Source organism: Pseudophryne corroboree, chromosome 10 (assembly GCF_028390025.1).
Source record: "Pseudophryne corroboree isolate aPseCor3 chromosome 10, aPseCor3.hap2, whole genome shotgun sequence".
In the NCBI taxonomy this organism is placed as follows: domain Eukaryota; kingdom Metazoa; phylum Chordata; class Amphibia; order Anura; family Myobatrachidae; genus Pseudophryne; species Pseudophryne corroboree.
This window is the reverse complement of record NC_086453.1, coordinates 109,760,982-109,777,457: the sequence shown is the minus strand read 5'-3', so window position 1 is coordinate 109,777,457 and position 16,476 is coordinate 109,760,982. Positions and strand designations below refer to the sequence as shown.

At 44.0% G+C, this 16,476-nt stretch overlaps 1 protein-coding gene across 7 annotated transcripts in view; it reads left to right on the top strand.

The window, feature by feature from the left end:
* The window catches only part of IZUMO1 (izumo sperm-oocyte fusion 1), a 393,444-nt gene that overhangs the window by 195,775 nt on the left and 181,193 nt on the right, over nt 1–16,476 (top strand). For all 7 annotated transcript variants that reach the window (XM_063942733.1, XM_063942731.1, XM_063942732.1 and 4 more), the window contains 2 exons: nt 133–153; nt 9,482–9,496. The gene's annotated coding sequence lies outside the window, so the exon portion shown is untranslated. The remainder of the gene's footprint in view (nt 1–132; nt 154–9,481; nt 9,497–16,476) is intronic.

Genomic DNA, 16,476 nt, shown 5'->3' with positions numbered 1-16,476 from the left:
TGTAGCTACCTTACTCCCATCACAAAGTAAATGTAAACTGTTATGCCATTGGTTAGCAATCATGCCACTAATCCTAGTAACATGTATGTTTCAGTACTCTATTATTTTTTAATGTTGTTGCATTTTTTTTAGGGGTCTGCCCAAACAAGAAAGGTAGGTTTACAACTTTACATAGACTTTATTAGTTTATAACGTTTCAGCAAAATTCTGTTGTACATCATTAAACACAGCTGTAGTTTTTCTTTTCTATTATTGTATGATGTGTGCTCAAAAGTAGATTTGTTTTGGTCATGTCTTAAGGGGCTCTTGTTGAGTTTGAATGCATTCGTGAAACGTGTTCACGAAAGAATCACAATTGCATGCAAGAAAAACCTCACATTTACAAGCACAGCTCTCCTTCTCATGTACAAAAGCTAATCATGCTAAAAGAAGCTGCCAAAATTATTTCATATATTCACAATCAATGAAAATCAGCACCTATTATCTTCAGCAGAGAATCCTCAATTAGCCAATCAGAAGTGGTTACCTAGTTCTGGCAACTGTCGTCATCCTCATCATCGTGCATTTGTACTTATTTGTAGTTATGTGAAGACACCATTCCTGTACTCATCCCATGTTAGATGCCCCTTCTCTCCCCTGTTCTGCCTCTACAGTCACATGCCAGTGGAAGCATCAGATGTGAGCACATTTGCATGCATGCACATGTGTGTGACCTGTTTTGTGAGCATGCGCAGAACCAATTTGGGTATTTTGTGCTACACAGACTGGTGTATATCTAACCCAGCATCAATCCCCCCTAAGGGACTAATTTGATGTTACAAGTCCATTTTTGTGGATGGATCTTGTGATTTTTTTCCGCTCAGTCCCTGCGTCTGAGCTAATCATGCACAACCTGGAGCCATCACTCCCAACTGTCCCTATTTCAGTGGGACAATCCTGCTATTTGTACACTGTCCTGCTGTCCCACTCATGGGCCGCAGTGTCCCGCAGGTGGGTGGAAAGGTTGAGGGAGCCTTTGATCAAACACTGCTCTGCAAAAGCAGCCAATGATCCCTGAATAGATGGCATGTGCATGTGCACGGCATCTTAACAGTGCAAGAAGGTGAGCCAGGCGACTACTCAGGGAACACCGGGCACTCCCCCAAAATAAGGAAATGAGGAACATGCTGTGCTGCCACACCCACCCACTCAAGGCCATGATCCATTTTGGCCAAAGCCACATCCCTTATTCAGGCATGGTTCTGGATTACACTCATCAATTGTTGGGTGGTATGATAAAGCAACTACCGGTGATTCAGAGTCATAGGAATCTCAGCCGCATCTTCATTTGCGGCTGAGGCAACTGGACATGCACACACAGGCTTAGGGTGTGACTCAGAGGTTGACACTAACTGCACGCAATGCTGATATTTGCACAGTTAAACGATTATTCACTTCTGTATGCACAAAGGTGCAGTTTGTATCAAAGACAGGCATAGCAATTGGTGTTATTGGGCGGTGTCTGAGAGGTGGTCTGAAGGGGGTGCAAAAAAGGATGGTGGCTGAGCGTGTAATGTGGTTATTGTGTGTGTGTATGCCACTGCAGCGCTCAAACACAGGGAACAAGATGGCACCATGCATGCGCAGTCTAAAGAATGGTGCCCATTTTGGTAAAGGATAAGGTTCCAGGTGTGAAGCAACATGGAGAAAAGTGCTGTAATGCACTCCATAAACCCCCCTCCCACTGCAAGCTCTCTCCCTGTTAAGGAGGGTATACATGTGGAGATGTGTGCTGAGCGATCTATCACAGCGCGCTCAGCACACATCTCTCCCCCAGCTCAGCACACATTGCGATGTGTGCTGAGCGAGGGGACGGGGGTGACGCTCACTTCACACAGTGGTGAAGTGAGCTATGTACTAGATTGTGCCTGCATGCAGGCCAATCTAGTACCGGTGATAGTCAGATTGCTTAGAAATTAAGCACGGATCTCTCCGTGTGTACCCCCTTTACATAAACGTACAATTTTGGCCTCTGGCAGCAACTTAAGAATAAGAAGGGTTACACAAGTAATAACACAACATCACTTCAAGTGTAACCAGTCCACAAATCTCTAAAAAGCAGACTAGTAACAGTGATATCACACCCTTTGTGAGCATACCAGCAGGTCTCTTCTGATTTACAATATGGACCACAGCAACAAATCCATTCTCCAGAAACTCAAGGATCAAGTGCTGTCTGATCTCAATGTGCTTGGATAGTCCATGGTGCTTGGAACTATAGAACAGATCACTTGCACTTCTGTTGTCACACTCCATGTTGAAGGTGTCGTCATTACTTACAAGACTCAATTCACAGGGGGTTATGCATAGAGATGAGCGGGTTCGGTTCTCCGAGATCCGAACCCCCCCGAACTTCACCTATTTTACACGGTTCCGAGGCAGCCTCGGATCTTCCCGCCTTGCTCGGTTTACCCGAACGTGGGCGAATGTCATCATCCCGCTGTCGGATTCTCACGAGATTCATATTCTATATAAAGAGCCGCGCGTCGCCGCCATTTTCACTCGTGCATTGGAGATTGAACGGAGAGGACATGGCTGTGTTCTCTCCCTGAAAAGCTCCATATCTGTGCTCAGTGTGCTGCAAATATCTGTGCTCAGTGTGCTGCAAATATCTGTGCTCAGTGTGCTGCAAATATCTGTACTCAGTGTGCTGCAAATATCTACATTCTCTGCCTGAAAAGCTCCATATCTGTGCTCAGTGTGCTGCAAATATCTATGCTCAGTATGCTGCATTTTGGTGACCAACAGTATATAGTTGTACAGTACAGTACAGTAGGCCATTGCTGTATCCTGCAGCTATGTGTCACTGCATTTTTGTGAGCAGTATATATATTAGTACAGTGCAGCATTTATTTGACCAACAGTATATAGTTGTGCAGTACAGTAGGCCATTGCTGTATCTTGCAGCTCTGTGTCACTGCAAGTATCCATTCCATATCTGTGCTGCATTTTTGTGAGCAGTATATATAGTAGTACAGTGCAGCATTTTGGTGACCAACAGTATATAGTTGTACAGTACAGTAGGCCATTGCTGTATCTTGCAGCTCTGTGTCACTGCAAGTATCCATTCCATATCTGTGCTGCATTTTTGTGAGCAGTATATATAGTAGTACAGTGCAGCATTTTGGTGACTAACAGTATATAGTTGTACAGTACAGTAGGCCATTGCTGTATCCTGCAGCTCTGTGTCACTGCAAGTATCCATTCCATATGTGTGCTGCATTTTTGTGAGCAGTATATATATTAGTACAGTGCAGCATTTTTTTGACCAACAGTATATAGTTGTACAGTACAGTAGGCCATTGCTGTATCTTGCAGCTCTGTGTCACTGCAAGTATCCATTCCATATCTGTGCTGCATTTTTGTGAGCAGTATATATATTAGTACAGTGCAGCATTTTTTTGACCAACAGTATATAGTTGTACAGTACAGTACAGTAGGCCATTGCTGTATCTTGCAGCTCTGTGTCACTGCAAGTATCCATTCCATATCTGTGCTGCATTTTTGTGAGCAGTATATATAGTAGTACAGTGCAGCATTTTGGTGACCAACAGTATATAGTTGTACAGTACAGTAGGCCATTGCTGTATCTTGCAGCTCTGTGTCACTGCAAGTATCCATTCCATATCTGTGCTGCATCTTTGTGAGCAGTATATATAGTAGTACAGTGCAGCATTTTGGTGACCAACAGTATATAGTTGTACAGTACAGTAGGCCATTGCTGTATCTTGCAGCTCTGTGTCACTGCAAGTATCCATTCCATATCTGTGCTGCATTTTTGTGAGCAGTATATATAGTAGTACAGTGCAGCATTTTGGTGACCAACAGTATATAGTTGTACAGTACAGTAGGCCATTGCTGTATCTTGCAGCTCTGTGTCACTGCAAGTATCCATTCCATATCTGTGCTGCATTTTTGTGAGCAGTATATATAGTAGTACAGTGCAGAATTTTGGTGACCAACAGTATATAGTTGTACAGTACAGTAGGCCATTGCTATTGATATACAGGTTGGGTATCCCTTATCCAAAATGCTTGGGACCAGAGGTATTTTGGATATCGGATTTTTCCGTATTTTGGAATAATTGCACACCATAATGAGATATCATAGTGATGGGACCTAAATCTAAGCACAGAATACATTTATGTATCATATACACCTTATACACACAGCCTTAAGGTAACTTTAGCCAATATTTTTTATAACTTTGTGCATTTAAACAAAGTGTGTGTACAAACACACAATTAATTTATGTTTCATATACACCTTATACACACAGCCTGAAGGTCATTTAATACAATATTATTAATAACTTTGTAGATTAAACAAAGTTTGTGTACATTGAGCCATCAAAAAACAAAGGTTTCACTATCTCACTCTCACTTAAAAAAGTCCGTATTTCGGAATATTCCGTATTTCGGAATATGTGGATATGGGATACTCAACCTGTAATAATATTACTGGCATATAATTCCACACATTAAAAAATGGAGAACAAAAATGTGGAGGGTGAAATAGGGAAAGATCTAGATCCACTTCCACCTAGTGCTGAAGCTGCTGCCACTAGTCATGGCAGAGACAATTCAATGCCATCAATGTCATCTGCCAAGGCCGATGCCCAATGTCATAGTAGAGAGCATGTAAATCCAAAAAACAAAAGTTCAGTAAAATGACCCAAAAATCTAAATTAAAAGCGACTGATGAGAAGCGTAAACTTGCCAATATACCATTTACGACATGGAGTGGCAAGGAACGGCTGAGGCCCTGGCCTATGTTCATGGCTAGTGGTTCAGCTTCACATGAGGATGGAAGCACTCATACTCCCGCTAGAAAACTGAAAAGAGTTAAGATGGCAAAAGCACAGCAAAGAACTGTGCGTTCTTCTAAATCACAAATCCCCAAGGAGAGTCCAATTGTGTCGGTTGCGATGCCTGACCTTCCCAACACTGGACGGGAAGAGGTGGCTCCTTCCACCATTTGCACGCCCCCTGGAAGTGCTGGAAGGAGCACCCACAGTCTAGTTCCTGATAGTCAAATTGAAGATGTCACTGTTGAAGTACACCAGGATGAGGATATGGGTGTTGCTGGCGCTGGGGAGGAAATTGACAAGGAGGATTCTGATGGCGAGGTGGTTTGTTTAAGTCAGGCACCCGGGGAGACACCTGTTGTCCGTGGGATGAATATGGCCATTGACATGCCTGGTCAAATTACCTCTTTGGTGTGGATAATTTTAACAGAAATGCAGACAACAGGTGTCAAGCCATGTGTTGCCTTTGTCAAGCTGTAATAAGTAGGGGTAAGGACTTTAACCACCTAGGAACATCCTCCCTTATACGTCACCTGGAGCGCACTCATCAGAAGTCATTGACAAGTTCAAAAACTTTGGGTGACAGTGGAAGCAGTCCACTGACAACTAAATCCCTTCCTCTTGTACCCAAGCTCCCGCAAACCACACCACCAACTCCCTCAGTGTCAATTTCCTCCTCCTTAGAAAGGAACGCCAATAGTCCTGCAGGCCATGTCACTGGCAAGTCTGACGAGTCCTCTCCTGACTGGGATTCCTCCGATGGATCCTTGAGTGTAACGCCTACTGCTGCTGGCGCTGCTGTTGTTGCTGCTGGGAGTCGATCGTCATCCCAGAGGGGAAGTCGGAACACCACTTGTACTACTTCCAGTAAGCAATTGACTGTCCAACAGTCCTTTGCGAGGAAGATGAAATATCACAGCAGTCATCCTGTTGCAAAGTGGATAACTCAGGCCTTGGCAGCTGTGTTGGTGTTAGACGTGCGTCCGGTATCCAGCGTTAGTTCACAGGGACTTAGAGAATTTCTTAAGGTAGTGTGTCCCCGGTACCAAATACCATCTAGGTTCCACTTCTCTAGGCAGGCGATACCGAGAATGTACACAGACGTCAGAAAAAGACTCACCAGTGTCCTAAAAAATGCAGTTGTACCCACTATCCACTTAACCACGGACATGTGGACAAGTGGAGCAGGGCAGACTCAGGACTATATGACTGTGACAGCCCACTGGGTAGATGTATTGCCTCCCGCAGCAAGAACAGCAGCGGCGGCACCAGTAGCAGCATCTCGCAAACGCCAACACGTTCCTAGACAGGCTACGCTTTGTATCACCACTTTCCATAAGAGGCACACAGCTGACAACCTCTTACGGAAACTGAGGAACATCATCGCAGAATGGCTTACCCCAATTGGACTCTCCTGGGGATTTGTGACATCGGACAACGCCACCAATATTGTGCGCGCATTGCATGTGGGCAAATTCCAGCACGTCCCATGTTTTGCACATACATTGAATTTGGTGGTGCAGAATTTTTAAAAAAACGACAGGGGCGTGCAAGAGATGCTGTCGGTGGCCCGAAGAATTGCGGACCACTTTCGGCATTCAGCCACCGCGTGCCGAAGACTGGAGCACCAGCAAACTCTCCTGAACCTGCCCCGCCATCATCTGAAGCAAGAGGTGGTAACGAGGTGGAATTCAACCCTCTATATGCTTCAGAGGATGGAGGAGCAGCAAAAGGCCATTCAAGCCTATACAACTGCCTACGATATAGGCAAAGAAGGGGGAATGCACCTGACTCAAGTGCAGTGGAGAATGATTTCAACGTTGTGCAAGGTTCTGCAACCCTTTGAACTTGCCACACGTGAAGTCAGTTCAGACACTGCCAGCCTGAGTCAGGACATTCCCCTTATCAGGCTTTTGCAGAAGCAGCTGGAGAGATTAAAGGAGGAGCTAAAATGGAGCGATTCAGCTAGGCATGTGGGACTTGTGGATGGAGCCCTTCATTCGCTTAACCAGGATTCACGGGTGGTCAATCTGTTGAAATCAGAGCACTACATTTTGGCCACCGTGCTCGATCCTAGGTTTAAAGCCTACATTGTATCTCTCTTTCCGGCAGACACAAGTCTGCAGAGGTTCAAAGACCTGCTGGTGAGACACTTGTCAACTCAAGCGAAACGTGACCCGTCAACAGCTCCTCCTTCACATTCTCCCGCAACTGGGGCTGCGAGGAAAAGGCTAAGACTTCCGAGCCCACCCGCTGGCGGTGATGCAGGGCAGTCTGGAGCGAGTGCTGACATCTGGTCCGGACTGAAGGACCTGCCAACGATTACTGACATGTCGTCTACTGTCACTGCATATGATTCTGTCACCATTGAAAGAATGGTGGAGGATTATATGAGTGACAGCATCCAAGTAGGCATGTCAGACAGTCCGTATATATACTGGCAGGAAAAAGAGGCAATTTGGAGGCCCTTGCACAAACTGGCTTTATTTTACCTAAGTTGCCCCCCCCCCCCCCCCCCCCCTCCAGTGTGTACTCCGAAAGAGTGTTTAGTGCAGCCGGTCACCTTGTCAGCCATCGGCGTACGAGGTTACTTCCACAAAATGTAAAGAAGATTATGTTCATCAAAATGAATTATAATCAATTCCTCCGTGGAGACATTCACCAGCAATTGCCTCCAGAAAGTACACAGGGACCTGAGAAGGTGGATGGATTCCAGTGGGGACGAATTAATACTCTGTGAGGAGGGGTATGTACACAGTGAAAGGGGTGAGGAATCGGAGGATGATGATGATGATGTTGACATCTTGCCTCTGTAGAGCCAGTTTGAGCAAGGAGAGATTGATTGCTTCTTTTTTTGGTGGGGGCCCAAACAAACCAGTCATTTCAGCCACAGTCGTGTGGCAGACCCTGTGGCTGAAATGATGGGTTTGTTAAAGTGTGCATGTCCTGTTTATACAACATAAGGGTGGGTGGGAGGGCCCAAGGACAATTCCATTTGTACTTCTTTTTTTTAAATTTATTTATGTTTGCATCATGTGATGTTTGGGGGCCAATTTTTTTAAGTGCCATCCTGTCTGACACAGCAGTGCCACCCCTAGATGGGCCAGGTGTTTGTGCCGCCCACTTGTGTCGCTTAGCTTAGCCATCCAGCGACCACAGTGCACCTCTTTTTCTCTTTTCTTTGCATCATGTGCTGTTTGGGGACTATTTTTTTAAGTGCCATCCTGTCTGACACTGCAGTGCCACTCCTAGATGGGCCAGGTGTTTGTGCTGCCAACTTGGGTCGCTTAGCTTAGTCATCCAGCGACCTCGGTGCAAATTTTAGGACTAAAAATAATATTGTGAGGTGTGAGGTGTTCAGAATAGACTAGAAATTAGTGTAAATTATGGATATAGAGTTTAATAATACTATAGGATCAAAATTACCCCCAAATTCTATGATTTAAGCTGTTTTTGAGGGTCTTTTGAAAAAAAACACCCGAATCCAAAACACACCCGATCCGACAAAAAAATTTCAGGGAGGTTTTGCCAAAACGCGTCCGAATCCAAAACACGGCCACGGAACCGAATCCAAAACCAAAACACAAAACCCGAAAAATTTCCGGTGCACATCTCTAGGTATGCAGAGTTGTTAGCAAACCAAAAAAGTTAGCAATTGGGCAAAACCATGTTGCACTGAAGGTAGGGCAGATGTAATATGTGCAGAGAGATTAGATATGGATGGGTTGTATTGATTGATCAATCTTTCTCCACTATGGTACGATTTGCACGCTCACACCAGTCTGCTCTGGAGTAGGAAGAAAGGTAAATGCTTGAGGTGTAAAGCGACATATCGTAAAGTGCAGTAGCGCACTCCATATACCAACAAATTGCAGTCTATTCCGAGTGTACACAAAGATCTGTCTGATGGATCTTTGCACAAAGGATAAGACTGGTGCACATGTACACTGATAGCTGTTTCACAAGTGGATGTAGTGGTGGCGGAGCCGCATAAATGCAGCCAACTCTAAATACAGGTGAAGATTATCATTTATTTCCAAGAGCACAATATGACCGCATATGTGGGCGACTTGCGTGCAACTCTGAATCAGCTCTTAGGTCTCTGTGTCCAACACTCAAACTTTCCACCAAATAAATATAATTAGCAGTAAAGATGTATCTACTATATCTACTACAGATATAGGTCAGACTTCTTAGCAATATTCTTGTTGCAAATGGGTTGGGTTCAGAAGACCGCCGGTCACCATACCGACGGCGGGATCCCACCCCTTGTGGGCTCGCTGTCCTCACCACGCAGCAGGTTCTATTCCCGCTCTATGTGTGTCGTGGACCGGTGGGCTATTCATTCGGGATCCCAGCATCAGTATTGTGAGACCGCCAGTTACTTAAACCGCATTCCATTGCAAACATATACTGAGCTTTTCACCATTTGAAGACATTGTTAGTATATACAATACCTCTGGCAAATTAGGCTTACATTCGGGGAATAAAAAACATCAAAGAGAGGTCAAAGTATCTAATTATGTATTATTATTATTATTATTATTATCTGCAACAGTATCATAATAAAAAAGATATGCATAGTTAATTGTTAACTGAGCTAATTTCTGTACATTTTTGTGTTTCCTTTCCTAGGTGAAGTTAATTGTGGTAAGTCTATCTTACTAAACTTTAATTTGCATCATAATGCAAGAGCTAAATGTGCATGGGCGGTGGGAAAATGGCTCAAACAGATGCAAGAGAACGGGAGAGCTCCAGATGATGACTTTCTTTAACATATCTCTTGCCCGAATAATGGCAGCAGCAGTTTAAGAAGAATATGTCAGGCTCATTGCCTTCTGAGCTCCCTGAGAGGTCCAAAATGCATACTGTACATTGAATTTAGTTTTACATATTGACTCCCATGTATTACCCTGTTGTTGTTGTATCTCAGATATAAGAAGAGCTTCATTTTATCCTGAGTGTCCATTCCAAGTCATGGCTAATAAGTGAAATGTCAGTGCACACTTCACCAATTTGTGTACCCAGATCATACACTGATTACTTACACTTGTGGATCACACTGAGTACCATCACGGATATTGAAGACTGTTTGGCCTCTTTCCAGTCACCGCCATCTTATTATTTATTTATTTATTAACAGTTTCTTATATAGCGCAGCATATTCCATTGCACTTTACAATTAGAACAACAGTAATAGAACAAAACTGGAGAACAACAGTAATAGAACAAAACTGGGTAAAAACAGACAGATATAGAGGTAGGAAGGCCCTGCTCGCAAGCTTACAATCTATAGGGAAATAGGCATTGATACACAAGGATAGATGCTACCTATTGCATAATGGTCCACCAGATTGCTAGGTTCTTAATGGGTTGTATAATATGATCATCCAGCAATGTTGGCCAAGTGTCAGGAGGGTGTGAGAATAAATATAAAGACAAGAAATGTGATGTTATGTGTACTGTACAGAGAGGATGTAATTAGATAGGGAAGCACTGAAGGTTATGTGGGTGGGTCTGGAATTTGATTGGAGACTAGAGGTGAGTCTTATTGTGCGTGGGAAGGCATTCCACAAAGTGGGTGAAGCCTGGATAAAGACCTGTAATTTTGAGTGTGAACAAGTAGTGCGTGTGGATGAGAGACGCATATCTTGTGCAGAGCGGAGAGGTCCGGTAGGGAGATATTTTGAGATGAGTGAAGAGATGTATGTTGGTGTAGTTTGATTAATGGCCTTGTATGTACGTAATAGTATTTTATATTTAATACGGTAGAATACCGGTAACCAATGGATTGACTGACAGCGCGGATCTGCAGAAGATGAACGTCTAGCGAGGAAGATTAACCTCGCAGCTGCATTCAAAATGGATTGTAGTGGTGAGAGCCTATGTTTGGGAAGACCAGTCAGAAGTCTATTACAATAATCAATGCGGGAGATAATGAGAGCATGGATTAGAGTTTTTGCTGTGTCTTTATACGGCAGGATCACTAGAATTATACCACTGGAATTATATGGCAGGATAAATTAAATTGTACGGCAGGATCACTGGATTTATACGCCAGTACCAGTGGAATTATACGGCAGGATCACTGGAATTATATGGCAGGATCACTGGATTTATACACTGGAATTATACGGCAGGATCACTGGAATTTTACGGCAGGATCACTGGATTTATACGCCAGTACCACTGGAATTATACGGCAGGATCACTGGATTTATACGCCAGTACTACTGGAATTATATGGCAGGATCACTGGATTTATACGCTAGTACCACTGGACCTATATGGCAGGATCACTGAAATTATACGGCAGAATCGCTGGAATTATACGACAGGATCACAGGAATTATATGGCAGGATCACTGGAATTATATGGCAGGATCACGGAAATTATATGGCAGTACCACTGGAATTATACGGCAGGATCACTGGAATTATATGGCAGGATCACTGGATTTATACGGCAGGATCACTGGATTTGTACTCTGGAATTATACGGCAGGATCAGTGGAATTATAATGCAGTACCACTGGATTTATACGGCAGTACCACTGGACATATACGGCAGTATCACTGGACTGGACATATACGCCAGTACCACTGGAATTATTCGGCAGGATACCTGGAATTATACGGCAGGATCACTGGATTTATACGCCAGTACCACTGGAATTATACGGCAGAATCACTGGATTTATATGCCAGTACCACTGGACCTATACGGCAGGATCACTGGAATTATACGGCAGGATCACTGGAATTATATGGCAGGATAAATGAAATTATATGGCAGGATCACTGGATTTATACGCCAGTACCAGTGGAATTATACGGCAGGATCACTGGAATTATATGGCAGGATCACTGGAATTATACGGCAGGATCACTGGATTTATACACTGGAATTATACGGCAGGATCACTGGATTTATACACTTGAATTATACGGCAGGATCACTGGAATTATACGGCAGGATCACTGGATTTATATGGCAGCATCACTGGAATTATACGGTAGTATCACTGGATTTATACGCCAGTACCACTGGAATTATACGGCAGAATCACTGGAATTATACGGCAGGATCACTATACTTATACGCCAGTACCACTGGAATTATACGGCGGGATCACTGGAATTATACGGCGGGATCACTGGAATTATACGGCGGGATCACTGGCATTATACGGCAGGATCACTGGATATATATGTCAGTACCACTGGAATTATACGGCAGGATCAGTGGAATTATAAGGCAGTACCACTGGATTTGTACGGCAGTACCACTGGATATATACAGCAGTATCACTGGACTGGATTTATACGCCAGTACCACTGGAATTATACTGCAGGATCACTGGAATTATACGGCAGGATCACCGGATTTATACGCCAGTACCTCTGGAATTATACGGCAGGATCACTGGAATTATACGGCAGGATCACTGGAATTATACGGCAGGATCACTGGAATTATACAGCAGGATCACTGAATTTATACACCAGTACCACTGGAATTATACGGCAGGATTACTGGAATTATACGGCAGGATCACTGGAATTATACGGTAGTATCACTGGATTTATACGCCAGTACCTCTGGAATTATACGGCAGGATCACTGGAATTATACGGCAGGATCACTGGAATTATACGGCAGGATCACTGGAATTATATGGCAGGATCACTGGAATTATACAGCAGGATCACTGGATTTATACGCCAGTACCATTGGAATTATACGGCAGGATTACTGGCATTATACGGCAGGATCACTGGATTTATACGCCAGTACCACTGGAATTATACGTCAGGATCACTGGAATTGTACGCCAGTACCATTGGACCTATACGGCAGGATCACTGAAATTATACGGCAGGATCTCTGGAATTATACGGCAGGATCAGTGGAATTATAAGGCAGTACCACTGGATTAATACGGCAGTACCACTGGATATATACGGCAGTGTCATTGGACTGGATTTATACGCCAGTACCACTGGAATTATACGGTAGGATCACTGGAATTATACGGCAGGATCACTGCATTTATACGCCAGTACCACTGGAATTATACGGCAGGATCACTGGATTTATACGCCAGTACCACTGGACCTATAAATCAGGATCACTGAAATTATACGGCAGGATCACTGGAATTATACGACAGGATCACTGGAATTATACGGCAGGATCACTGGATTTATATCCCAGTACCACTGGAATCAGTGGAATTAATAGGCAGTACCACTGGATTTATACAGCAGTACCACTGGACATATATGGCAGTATCACTGGACTGGATTTATACGCCAGTACCACTGGAACTATACGGCAGGATCACTGGAATTATACAGCAGGATCACTGGATTTATACGGCAGTACCACTGGACATATACGGCAGTATCAATGGACATACACAGCAGTATCACTGGACATATATGGCAATATCACTGGACATATACGGCAGTACCACTGGACATATACGGCAGTACCACTGGACATATACAGCAGCACATGGACACTACCAATGGACTGATGCAGGACAACACAGCACCACTGCAATGGACTGGACTTATACAGCAGCACTGGATATATGGCAGCAGAGGACACCACCACTGTGACTGGACTGATGCAGCACAATACACCACCTTTGAACTGATGCAACACAACACAGTACCACTGGACTGGATTTATACAGCAGCACTGGACATATGGCAGCAGAGGACACCACTACTGTGACTGGACTGATGCAGCACAAGACACCACCACTGGACTGATGCAGCACAAGTTATGTAGCAAAGGAAAGGAAAGGATCTGTCTTAGGTGCACCTAAGACAGATCCTTTCCTTTCCTTTGCTACATAACTACAACATGATCTGTGGTAGCACCCCCTCTAAATATGAATAACTAATAAAACATATGAATTAGGGGCCTTTTTCTGTAAACTCTCATCCTGTGCAACTAACCTTACCTTTCCCCCTTCCCTCCAATCCCTCATCCTTAACTTTTCCCCTTTTTTTTGTGACCTGATGCAGCACAACACAGCACCACTGGACTGGACTTATACAGCAGCACTGGACATATGGCAGAATCACTGTGACTGGACTAATGCAGAACAAGACACTAACACTGAACTGATGCAGGACACTGAGGACGGAGACCTGTCCTCTCTCTACACTCTCCAATTCCGGAGTGAAAATGGCGGCGATGCACGGCTCCTTATATGGAATCCAAACCCCTCGAGAATCCGACAGCGGGATGATGACGTTTTGCCTTGTTCTGGTTTCCAAGTCTGGCGGAAAAACCTGAGCCTGACTTGGATTCGGGCTCGGGTAGTGAAGTTCGGGGGGGTTCTGTTCTCTGAGAACCGAACCCGCTTATCTCTAAAAGATACCAGTAGCAGTAGACAGCAGGCCAGACAGAGCTTTACTAATTTGTGAGGGTATAGAATCAAGAGGAGAGGTAGTAGAGTAGGCAGATTAGAAGAGTGCAGATACTTCACCTTCATTTGTGGGATCAAATGAAGAGAAGGTGTTAGAGGGTTCAGGAAGAAAATTGAGCAGGTCACTGTCTGTGAAGAGCATACCATTTCATTTCGGATCTTATCAATCTTGTCCTTGAAATAGTACGTACAATCTTGCGCACTTATAGTGGCTGGTGGGTTAGGTGAGTGAGGGACAAGAAGTGATTTAAATGTATTAAAAAGTCGGTTGGGGTTAGAGGCTTGAGCAGAGATGAGAGATTGTAAATATGGTTGTTTGGCAGTGTCCAGAGCATTACGATAAGAGTCTTATATGTGAGAAAGTCACTTGAACTACGAGATTTACGCCACTGGCGTGAGAGTTTCTGTAGGTGTCTTGGGTGGGTTGTGTCCAAACTAAAATCTAAAACGCTGTGTAAATATAAAGCTAACGTTTATAGGCTGCATGCAAAACCAGCTAGTATTTACCCTGCACAGAAAAAAATATAAATGTATTTGCTCCCCTTGCATTGCAACATTGGGCCTTATTCATTCCTGATCGCTGCTATGTGTTTTCGCACAGCGGGCGATCAGGTACTAACTACGCATGCATATGCACCGCAATGCCCATTCGCGTCGGACAACAACAAAGGGCATCGCCGGTCAGCGACAGGATAGTGCGAAAAATCTGATCGCACAGGCATTCGCAAAGTGATTGACAGGAGGAGACCGTTTGTGGGTGGTAACTGAGCGTTTATTGGGAGTGTCACCCCCATGGTTTGTTCCAGATACAAAGTTAGTTGCTTTTTTTGTTTTACTTCTAAATCAGAATCATTCCCTTTATCTGGAAATTCTTTTAAATATCCTGAATATTGTTCTACAGATAAAGTTCTCAACAAACATCCAGATTTCCTATTAATTTCACGTTCTATTATGCCATTAAGAGATTCACAACATTTCATTCATACTTTTTCCCTTATCATCCTTAATGAAGTGCCTTTTAGGTTCCAAAAAGTTTTGTCTTTGTGTTAGTTCATTTTGGAGAGTCCTTTCTAATTCATAGTCACTCTTGAACTCTGTGTAAGTCAACTGATGGTTTGATTTAAACCTTAAAGTAATTAAACCCCAAAGCCATTGGCTCATTAGAGGCAATGGTCATGTGTTGGTTGCAATTGGGACGCTTAGACAAGGGTTAGATGTTCACTCTAGTTTGATGTGAGTTTAACGTCCTGCCCAATCTCTTTATTCCCTGACATTCCCTACTCTTTCTTTTGGTGGTATTATGGTGTCTTTTTGGTGTTTTGAACTGTGTTATACCCTTTTTTTTACATACATCAAAATCCCAGGTTTATGCACGTGAACCTGCATCAATCCGAGATTTTGGTATGTCTGAATGCAAATGACCCGGGAACCTTCTCCTAACCAGGGTCATGTAGCACAGACCGGAGTCTACTGCGCCATGGAGAGGAGGGGAAACACCCAGAGTCTGCACTTGGGCCATCTCCTCTGTTAAAACACCCCTGCTGCTTGCTGTTGGTTGCTGATACCCCCTAAGGGTTTGGCTGTACCAATCTTCCATGCGAGTCCCCATAAGTTGTACCTAAGGGAGGGTGGTCCATCAGCAAAGAGAGGAAGAAAGTACAACATTCAGGGCCAGATGAAGCTTCTGGGATGCCCAGGGCACTTAAGACATGTTTGGCATTGCCATGGGTTATGGCGATTCCCCAGAGCCACTTTTTAAGGCTGAACGGATTATGTGTCCTAGGCAAACTGTAACCACAATCCTATGAATAATACCCGGGCTGTGACCAGTATGGGAATTATTATAAGTGCTCCCAAAGTCTATATTTCATAAATGTTTGTATCTAGGGCCAGAACTGTATCTACATTAAATAAGCCCCTTGCTGAACTGTGCCAAGGTGTGATCTAGAAACCCTTTGAAATAAGCTTCCTGGGACAGTATTTGCTTTCACATTGGGGAAAGCTTTACTGTCTTAAAGGTTATTCTACCAGGTCCTCTAAGCAAGAGAAGTATCTGACTAGTGGTCCCTAGAGACACCTAATCTACATCTAAAACAAGCCTTGTGTGATCAAAAGGAATTCCTTGCTCAACTTGGAGGGTTGGGGCTACTGGAAGGACTGTGTTGTGGCTCTATATGACCC